This window comes from Arachis duranensis, chromosome 9, assembly GCF_000817695.3.
Source record: "Arachis duranensis cultivar V14167 chromosome 9, aradu.V14167.gnm2.J7QH, whole genome shotgun sequence".
Taxonomy (NCBI): domain Eukaryota; kingdom Viridiplantae; phylum Streptophyta; class Magnoliopsida; order Fabales; family Fabaceae; genus Arachis; species Arachis duranensis.
Window position 1 is genome coordinate 28504588 of NC_029780.3, and position 11511 is coordinate 28516098.

General features: G+C 39.8%; 1 non-coding gene across 1 annotated transcript; it reads right to left on the minus strand.

Annotated features, from left to right (window-relative positions):
• Window positions 1-11186: 11186 nt before the first annotated feature.
• On the minus strand, window positions 11187-11290 carry LOC127742212 (small nucleolar RNA R71). Its single transcript, XR_008003399.1, has one exon. It is a non-coding gene; the product is annotated as a small nucleolar RNA R71 (small nucleolar RNA).
• Between the last annotated feature and the right edge of the window lie 221 nt (window positions 11291-11511).

Consider the following 11511-nt stretch of genomic DNA (forward strand, 5'->3'; position numbering starts at 1 on the left):
AGGAGTTTGAAGCTCGTCACAGTCATTCAATCCTAGAATCCTACTCGGAATACCACAGACAAGGTTTAGACTTTCCAAATTCTCATGAATGCCGCCATCAATCTAGCTTATACCACGAAGATTCTGATCAAGGAATCAAAGAGATATGCGCCCGGTCTACGGTAGAACGGAAGTGGTTGTCAATCACGCGTTCATAGGTGAGAATGATGATGAGTGTCACGGATCATCACATTCATCATGTTGAAGTACAACGAATATCTTAGAATAGGAATAGCTGAATTGAATAGAAAATAGTAGTAATTGCATTAAAACTTGAGGTACAACAGAGCTCCACACCCTTAATCTATGGTGTGTAGAAACTCCACCGTTGAAAATACATAAGTGATGAAGGTTCACGCATGGCCGAATGGCCAGCCCCTAAACGTGATCAGAAGACCGAATGGTCCAAAAGACCTTACAATCAAAGACACTGAATACAATAGTAAAAAGTCCTATTTATACTAGACTAGCTACTAGGGTTTACAGAAGTAAGTAATTGATGCAGAAATCGCTACTAGGGTTTACAGAAGTAAGTGATTGATGCAGAAATCCACTTCCGGGGCCCACTTGGTGTGTTCTTGGACTAAGCATGAACTTTACACGTGCTGAGGCTTCTTTTGGAGTTGAACGCCAAGTTGTAACGTGTTTTTGGCGTTCAACTCTGGTTCGTGACGTGTTTCTGGCGTAGGACTCCAAAATGCAGCATGGAACTGGAGTTGAGCGCCAGTTTACATCATCTAATCACGAATAAAGTATAAACTATTATATATTGTTGAAAAGCTCTAGATGTCTAGTTTCCAACGTCGTTGAGAGCGCGCCATTTGGAGTTTTGTAGCTCTAGAAAATCCATTTTGAGTACAAGGAGGTCAGAATCCAACAACATCAGCAGTCCTTTGTCAGCCTCCTTATCAGAGTTTTGCTCAGGTCCCTCAATTTCAGCCAGAAATTACCTGAAATCATAGAAAAACACACAAACTCATAGTAAAGTCCAGAAATGTGAATTTAGCATAAAAACTAATGAAAACATCCCTAAAAGTAGCTAGATTATACTAAAAACTATCTAAAAACAATGTCAAAAAGCGTATAAATTATCCGCTCATCAGCCAGCATCATAAAATTCAACTTCAAACATGCACTGTTTATTCATGCATTCAGAAACTAAAGTAGTACCACCACATCTAAATAATTAATTACGCTTTATTGGAAAAACTCGAAAATCTATGCATCATAATTCTTCTGAAAAAATCTACTATTTTATTCATGTTTAATGATGATAAGAGGAATAATTCATAGCTAATTAGAAAAATAAAGCTAATCAATACTAATGCTTATTTTAATTCTAAAAATTAAAAGACATAAAATTAATAAAAATAAAAATAAAGGCTTGATTACTACTAGTGACCATGTAACGTAAATATGAGACATATGAATTAAAATAACAGAAATATGAAAAACAGGAATTAGAATAGGCACAGAGTTGAAACTCAACAACCTTCAGCTTGAGAGACTCTGGGCTCTTCAGGTTGAGGGGCGCATGTTTCTTCATTTTGAGAGGTGCATGGTTCTTCAGCTTGAAGGGCATTGGGCTCTTTAGGAAAGAGCTTCTGGCGCTTCATCTCCTCCAGCTCACGCCCTTGCTTCTCCTGCTCCTTGATCAGTTTGCAAATCATGCTAGTCTGATCTTTTTGTTCTTCTCTGAGCTGATCCAACATGCTCTGTAAGTGAATTACAGATGCCTTCAGCTGTTCCCACTACTCTATTGGAGGGATCTCTTGGAATGCCTCTGGTGTCTTCCTCTTTAGGTTATCATCTTCTATCTTGGAGCTCTCCATCACCAGATTGGTGATTGGTTTTTCCACTGGAATAAAGTTGTCCACTTGGATCAGAACCTTAGCCTCTTGGCATAGGTGATAGATGAGATTTGGATAAGCCAGCATGGCCCTAGTGGAATCTCTGTTTGATAGCTTGTAAATCTCATGGGGGATTATTTGGTGGACTTCCACCTCATTCCCCATCATGATGCAGTGAATTATCACAGCTCTTGCAATATTGACTTCAGAGCGGTTATTTGTGGGGAGTATAGAACACCCAATGAAGTCTAGCCATCCTCTAGCAACAGGCTTGAGGCTGGCTCTTTTTAGCTGTCATGGCTTCCCTTTTGTATTCTCAATCCATTGAGTTTCGGGCAAGCATATGTCCTCTAGGACTTGATCCAGCTTTTGGTTGGCTACAACCCTTCTGTTGTATGACTCACGGTCATCCTTTTGTAGAGAAAATTTGAAGACCTCTCTCACCCTATCCAGATGAAAGTACATGATCTTCCCTCTGACCATGGTGCAAAAAGTATGGAGGGCTGTTCCATCTTTTTTTTGCTTATTTGTCATCCACAGATTTGCATAGAATTCCTAGATCATGTTGTATCCAACATTTAATTCTAGATTACTTAGAATCTCCCAACCTCTCCTTCAAATCTGCTCTTGGATCTTCGGTATTCTTCTTCTCCAAGGTTGAATCCCACTTTAGGGATTACTGGCTTTTTGCTCATTATCTTATGATAATGTTCTTCATGTTGCTTGGTGAAGAATCGAACAGATTTGAAAATAACTATTGAGTTGTCTTCTTTGTTGTTCTTTAGGGCGGTCTTGCCACTTTTTGGATTGATGAGAAAGAAGTAGAAGAGAGAATTCGAATGAGAGGTGGTGAGTGAGGTAGAGGGGCATGGGCATGTATATAAATAGGGAGGGGGGAGGGATTTTCGAAAATAATCATGAATAAAAGATAAAAAATTTTGAAAAAAATAAAAAAAGATAAGTTGTTAAATTTAAAAGATAGGAAAAGATTTAAAGAGGATAGAAAAGGCGTTAAAGAGAAGATATGAAGTATGAAAAGGATTTGAAATTTTAATAAAAGGTATTATTCATACCCTGGGTCGAGCTAGACGATCCAGGTCGGACGAAGACAGGAAACGGCTGACCTCTTATAAGGTTGGTTGTCACCAACCTCTTTCTAAAGAGCTCGGCCAAAATTACCATAGAAGCCTAAACAAATAAGGTGACCCAAGCTGGAGAAAGACTAAACGACTGACCTCTTATAAAGGTTGGTCGACACCGACCTCTTCCCAAACAGCTCGGCCAAATTGCTATAAAGGCCCATGAAGGCCCAAAGCAGAAGATCACAGCCTACCCAAAGGCAGCTGGCCAAAGATAAGATGACTTCACTCAAAGATAAGATAAGATAACTAACTTATCTCAAGAAAGGTCACTCCACACTACTATAAATACACTGGAGCACCAAGGTATAACTCACACTCTGATTCTACACAAAATCCTACCTAAAGCACATGCTAACTTAAGCATCGGAGTCTCTTGCAGGTACCACTACCCTCCGGTGACGAAGGATCAGCAACACCACCAAATCCAATAAGTCGGACACGACAACTCCGGCCACAATAGCAGATCTCATCCGAGATCGACCTTCACTTTTAGGTAACCCTCGGAACATTGGCGCCGTTGCCAGGGACCTGGAAGTCATCCCATCACCATGGCGGACAACCTCGACAACGATCACAACTCCAGTTTAGAAGAAAGAACGCCGCTTAAAAATACGGATGCCACGTCAAAGGACACACCTCAACCTAACAGAGACAAGCAGTCACCAAATGCTGAAATTCTAGATGCTCTACAAACTCAGCAGAATCGTCTCAAACAGCTCGAAAAAAAGGCTGAGCATCAATGGGAAGCCGAGAGAAATCTCCAAAGAGAAACAAGACGACGCCAAGAGCTAGAGGACAAGCTCTTGAAGCTCGAAGCTGATACAAAGCTAAAACCATTCGATCCAATCAGGAAGATAGCTCCCACAAGGAACAAGATCCATTCACCAAAGAAATCATGAAAGCTAAAGTCCCAAAGGACTTTAAGGCTCCCGACATGACCCCCTACGATGGTACATCAGATCCAAGCCATCATCTCATCAATTTCAGGAGTAAGGTGTATCTCACAGATGCCTCGGACGCCATTCGATGCAAGGCTTTCCCAACTACTTTAACTAAAATGGCAATAAAATGGTTCGACAGTCTGCCGCCAAAATGAATAGTAAGCTTTGATGACCTTGCCAAAAAGTTCCTAGCCAGATTCTCCATTCAGAAAGACAAAGCTAAGCACACCCCTAGCCTATTAAGGATTAAGCAAGGAGATCGGGAAAGCCTCCGTAACTACATAGAAAGATTCAACAAGGCATGTCTGGACATACAAAGTCTACCAACAAAAGCAGCTATCATGGATCTCATCAATGGCCTGCGAGAAGGACCTTTCAGCCACTCAATATCCAAAAAGCACCCAACATCCCTAAACAAGTTACAAGAACGGGCAGAAAAGTATATTAACATGGAGGAGAACTCTCGACTAGGAGAAAATTCAAAATCTAGATTCTCCTACCTTCCTCGGGACAAGGATAAAGAGTCCATGAAAAAAAAAGACTAGCCTACTGAAAAACTTAGAAAATACCACAACTATACTCCACTAAGAGTGTCCCTTGTGGATGTATATAGGGAGATATAGAACACTGAGAAGATCCCACCACCTCACCCAATCAAACACAAAAGAAGAGGGGGAAGTCGGATAGAGTACTACGAATACCACTGAATCTACGGACACTCTACCAATGAGTGCTTTGACCTAGAGAATATTATAGAGAAATTGGCAAGAGAAGGGCGACTAAATCGGTACCTAGCTAATAAAGCGGATGAATCAAGAAAAAGAAAAAGGGATGAAGAGGTCAGACGAGTTGAGCGCCCACCTCACACCCTTGAGAGACATGTTCATATGATAAATGGGGGATTCACAGGAGGAGAGATCTCTAAATCATCTTACAAAAGACACCTTAAAGAGGTATATCATGTCGGAGAAGGGGACAGGTTGCTCAACCTCCCCACTATTACCTTTACCCAAGAAGACACAACAGGCATCATCCCGGGGCATGATGATCCCATGGTCATTACTATCATACTCGCCAACGCTAATCTCCACCGAACATTGGTGGACGAAGGGAGCTCTGCAGACATCTTATTCAAAGCCGCCTTCGACAAGCTCGGCCTACAAGAAAAAAAGCTCAGAGCAAACCCAAATAGCCTGTTCGGACTGGGGGACACTCCAATTCAACCACTAGGATACATCTCACTGCATACAACTTTTGGGAAAGGAACCCGGTCACGGACACTAAGCATAGACTACATTATAGTTGACGTGAGCTCAACTTATAATGCCCTCATAGGTCAGACAACATTAAACCAACTTGCCACAGTAGTCTCCACTCCACATCTATGCATGAAGTTCCCAACTCCAGAAGGAATCGCCACGATAAAAGGAGATCAAAAACTCACGCGACGTTGTTACAACGAAAGTATGAACCTTAAAGGCAACCCTAGAGGAGAAGAAATCAACACCATTGAACTAGGGGGAGTCCGAGCTTGCGAAGAACTTCATCCACAACCCGAAGGTGAGACCGAAGAAGTCCAGATCGAGGATGCTCAGGATAAAACAACAAACGTAGGGATAACCTTGAAAGGAGATTTAAAGGAGCCACTGATACAATTCCTAAAGGATAATGCCGATCTCTTTGCATGGAAGGCAGCGGACATGCCCGGCGTAGATCTCAAGCTAATGTGCCATAAGCTGGCAGTATACCCTGGATCTCGGCCCGTGCAATAGAAACGCAGGAAGCTCAGGCCAGAAAGATCCCAAGCTATGGAAGAGCAAGTACAAGCCTTACTGGAGGCAGGGTTCATAAAGGAGGTCAAATACCTATTATGGCTAGCCAACATTGTCTTGGTGAAGAAGTCAAATAGCAAGTGGAGAATGTGTACCGATTACACCGACCTCAATAAGGCATGCCCAAAAGATCCCTACCCGCTCCCGAATATAGACACTCTAGTGGACACCTCTTCCGGATACATGTACTTCTCCTTTGTGGATGCCTATTCAGTATATAACCAAATCCCAATGTACCCACCCGACCAAGAGAAGACCTCGTTCCTAACCCCAAAGGCAAACTATTGCTATATAGTTATGCCCTTCGGACTCAAGAACGCAGGAGGTACCTACCAAAGACTGATGAACAAGTCTTCGCCGACCACATCGGAAAGTTAATGGAGGTCTATGTAGACGACATGCTAGTAAAAACACAAAGTGAGGATCATTGTTATCTGACCTCTCAAAAGTGTTCGACACCATAAGAAAGCATCGTATGTGACTTAAGCCCGCAAAGTGCACCTTCGCGGTAGAAGCCGGCAAATTCTTAGGCTTCATGCTCACCCAAAGAGGAATCGAGGCAAACCCAAATAAATGCCAGGCTATACTCCACATGAAAAGTCCGACCTACATCAAAGAGGTAGAACAACTCAACGAAAGACTAGCAGTCCTATCCAGATTTCTAGTCAGATCAACCATAAGATCTCTCCCCTTTTACGCAACATTAAGGAAGGCAAAGAGGTTTAAATGGACAATGGAGTGCAAAAAAGCTTTCCAAGATTTTAAAAAATTCTTGGAGCAACCACCCATTCTCACCCGATCACGGGAAAGTGAAGAACTCATATTATACCTCGCAGTGGGAAGTCGGGCAATAGCCTCAGCACTAGTCAGAGAAGATGAAAGTGGGCAACAACCCATCTAATTCATCAGCAAGGCTTTACAAAGGGCTGAATTAAACTATCAAAAGACAGAAAAGTTCGCTTACGCCTTCATACTCACTTCCCGATGACTCCGACCATACTTTCATGCTCACATTATCAGAGTTCGGACTAACCAGCCCATAAAACGCATCCTACAAAAAACTGACCTGGCTGGAAGAATACTACAATGGGCGGTCGAGTTATCATAATTCGACCTCAAGTATGAAGCTCGGACAACTATCAAATCACAGTATCTAGCCAACTTTATTGCCGAATACACTGACACCCCGAAAACTCCTACAAAATGGGATTTCCACGTGGACAGCTCTTCAAACAAAACTGGGAGTGGCGCAGGTGTAATTATCGAAAGTGATCAGGGAACCCAAATCGAGTTATCACTAAAGTTCGAATTCCCTACCTCAAACAATCAGGCCAAATATGAGGCACTACTGGCGGGTTTGAGGCTGGCTAGGGGGGTAGGAGTTCAAAAGCTTACCATCTTCAGCGATTCACAAGTAGTTACCTCACAAATAGAAGGGAGCTACCAAGCTAAGGATCCCACCATGAAGAAATATCTGGACAAGACCAAAGAACAGCTCGGACAGTTCGGGGATATGAGGTATAACATATACCTCAGAAATAGAATGCCCGAGCTGATGCACTTTTAAAACTAGCCAACACCAAACCAGGGGGCAATAAAAGAAGCCTCATCCAAGAAACATTGCAAAGCCTATCCATCTCAGAAGAAGAAAAGGTCCTAACCATATCAGGTCAGGATCAAAGATTGATGGCTCCCATAATCAACTACCTCAAGTCTGAAACACTCCACCACAGAAGAATCACTGATGAGCGGATAATTTATATGCTTTTTGGCATTGTTTTTAGGTAGTTTCTAGTATGTTTTAGTTACTTTTTAGTATATTTTTACTAGTTTTTATGCAAAAATCACATTTCTGGAATTTATTATGAGTTTGTGTGATTTTTTGTGACTTCAGATATTTTCTGGCTGAAATTGAGGGACCTGAGCAAAAATCTGATTTAAAGGCTGAGAAAGGACTGCAGATGCTGTTGGATTCTAACCTCCCTGCACTCGAAGTGGATTTGCTGGAGCTACAGAAGCCGAATTGGCGTGCTCTCAATTGCGTTGGAAAGTAGACATCTTGGGCTTTCCAGCAATGTTTAATAGTTCATACTTTGCCCGAGATTTGATGGCCCAAATTGGCGTCCAAACACCCACCAGAGACCCTTTTCTCGCGTAAAACGCCAAAACTGGCACCCAAGCTGGAATTAAACGCCCAAACTGGCACCAAAACGGGCGTTTGAGCTCCAAGAAGAGCCTATGCACGTGAAAGCTTCAATGCTCAGTCCAAACACACACCAAGTTGGCCCCGGAAGTGAATTTCTGCACTATCTACTCATTTTATGTAAACCTAGTTTACTAGTTTAGTATAAATAGAACTTTTTACTATTGTATTCGTATCTTTGGACCATTCTTCGATCCTTAGATAAGGTCTTTGAACCCTATTTCGATTGCATTACACCATTTGGGAGGCTGGCCATTCGGCCATGCCTAGACCTTATTTTTATGTATTGTCCAACGGTGGAGTTTCTACACCTCACATATTAAGGTGAGGAGCTCTACTGTTCCTCAAGTATTAATGCAAGTATTATTATTTTTCTATTCAATTCATGCCTACTTCTCCTCCAAGATATATTCTCGTACTTAATTCAGTTAAGTCAGAATAAAGGGGTGACCCGTGACAATCACCCAATCTTCGTTACTCGCTTAGCCAAGATCCGCATGCCTGACAATCACAAAGCGGTCTACGTGATGTTCAACATAGTCATTGGACGACAGCTAGAGTATACTCTCTTTGGTCTCTGACCCACAGATCTGAATCACCTCTCCTGACAACAGAGCATTCGAATCCGTGACGTTAGAACCTTCGTGGTATAGGCTAGAATCAATTAGCAACATTCTTGAGATCCGTAAAGTCTAAACCTTGTCTGTGGTATTCCGAGTAGGATCTGGGATAGGATGACTGTGACGAGCTTCAAACTCGTGACTGTTGGGAGCAGTGACAGTGTGCAAAAGAATAAATGTATTCTATTCCGACATGATTGAGAACCGACAGCTGATTAGCCATGCGGGAAACCATAGAGGACATGTTTTCTCTGAGAGGACGGATAGTAGCCATTGACAATAGTGATCCACCAACATACAGCTTGCCATGGAAGGGAGTACGCATGATTGGATGAGGACAATAGGAAAGCAGAGGTTCAGAGGCAACAAAGCATCTCTAAACGCTTATTTGAAATTCCCACCAAGGAACTACATAAGTAACATTATTTTATTATTATGTTTTTCTTTTTATTATTAAACCTCATAACCATTTGAATCTGCCTGACTGAGATTTACAAGATGACCATAGCTTGCTTCAAGCCGACAATCTCAGTGCACTTGCTGGTCAGCTATGCAGAGTTGTGAAAAGTGTGAATCACAGTTTCGCATACCAAGTTTTTGGCGCCGTTGCCGAGGATTGTTCGAGTTTAGACAACTGACGGTTCATCTTGTTGCTTAGATTAGGTAATTTTCTTCTTGTTCTATTTTCAAAGAAAAAATTTCCAAAAATCTTTCAAAAAATTTTTTCTAATTTTCGAAAACTTTTTCAAAAAAAAATTGTGTTTCTTGCTTGAGTCTAGAGTCAAATTTTAAGTTTGGTGTCAATTGCATGTTTTTATTTTTCTAGCATTTTTCGAAAACTCATGCATATGTTCTTCTTGATCTTCAAGTTGTTCTTGATGATTGCCTTTGTTTGATCTTGTGATTTTCTTGTTTTGAGTCGTTTCTTATTTTTCATATGCATTTTCAATTTGTGAGTGTCTAAGCATTAAAAATTTCTAAGTTTGGTGTCTTGCATGTGTTTTCTTTCTTAAAAATTTTTCAAAAATAAGTTCTTGATGTTCATCATGATCTTCAAAGTGTTCTTGGTGTTCATCTTGACATTCAAAGTGTTCTTGCATGTTTTCTTTGTGTTGATCTTAATTTTTCATGTCTTGAGTCAATTTGTTGTTTTTCTCTTTCCTCTTTAAAATTCAAAAAATAAAAAAATTATCTTTTCCTTATTTTACTCATAAAATTTCGAAATTTTGGTTTGACTTAGTCACAAATTTTTAAAACTTAGTTGTTTCTTGTTAGTCAAGTCAAATTTCAATTTAAAAATTCTATATTTTCAAATCTTTTTCAAAAATCAAATCTTTTTCATTTTTCTTCTTAATATTTTCGAAAATTTTAAAATTGATTTTCAAAATCTTTTTCTTGTTTTCATTTCATATTTTCTATTACTTTACTAACAATAAATGTTTTGATTCAAAAATTTCAAGTTTGTTACTTTCTTGTTAAGAAAAGTTCAATCTTTAAATTCTAGAATCATATACTTTAGTTTCTTGTTAGTCAATTCATCAACTTCAATTTTCAAAATAAAATCTTTTTAAATTCCTTTTTCAAATCTTTTTCAAAATAGATTTCAATCATATCTTTTTCAAAACTTAATTTCAAAATCTTTTTCTAACTTCTTATCCTTTCAAAATTTATTTTCAAATCTTTTTCAATTAACTACTTTTCTCTCTAATTTTCGAAAACCACTAACAACTTTTTCAAAAACCTTTTTAATTAACTAATTGTTTTAAATTCTAATTTTATTTCTTCTAATATTTTTGAATTTCTCTTCTCTCTCAACTCTTTCTATTTATTTATTTATTTATTTACACTTCTCTCCTTCTTAAAATTCGAACCCTATCTCCCTCTTTGTGTTCAAATTCTCTTTATTTTCTCTCTACCTTATTCTTCTCTTCTTCTCTTCTTCTACTCACATAAAAGAATCTCTAATACTGTGACATAGAGAATTCCTCTTCTTTTCTGTTCTCTTCTTTTTCACATGAGCAGGAACAAGGATAAAGATATTTTTGTTGAAGCCTATCCTGAACCTGAAAGGACTCTGAAGAGGAAGCTAAGAGAAACCAAAAAACACAACTCTCTAGAGAAGACCTAACAGAAATTTTCAAAAAAGAAGAAGACATGAAAGCTGAAAATAACAACAATGCCAGAGATGCAAGGAAGATGCTTGGTGACTGTGCTGCACCAACTTCCAACTTCTATGGAAGAAGCATCTCAATTCCTGCCATTGGAGCAAACAACTTTGAGCTTAAGCCTCAATTAGTTTCTCTAATGCAGCAGAACTGCAAGTTTCATGAACTTCCATCAGAAGATCCTCATCAGTTCTTATCTGAATTCTTGCATATCTGTAATACTGTTAAGACCAATGGGGTTGATCCCGAGGTCTACAGACTTATGCTTTTCCCCTTTGCTGTAAGAGACAGAGCTAGGACATGGTTGGACTCACAACCTGGAGAAAGCCTGAACTCTTGGGACAAGCCAATCAATGCTTTCTTAACCAAATTCTTTCCACCTCAAAAGATGAGTAAGCTCAGAGTGGACGTCCAAACCTTCAGACAGAAGGAATGTGAATCCCTCTATGAAGCTTGGGAAAGATACAAGCAATTAACCAAAAGGTGTCCTTCTGACATGTTTCCAGAATGGAGCATCATATGTATATTCTATGATGGTCTGTCTGAATTGTCAAAGATGTCATTAGATCATTCTGCTGGTGGATTCCTTCATCTGAAAACACCTGTAGAAGCCCAGAAACTCATTGAGATGGTTGCAAATAACCAGTTTATGTACACTTCTGAAAGGAATCCTGTGAATAATGGGGTGACTTAGAAGAAAGGAGTTCTTGAGATTGATA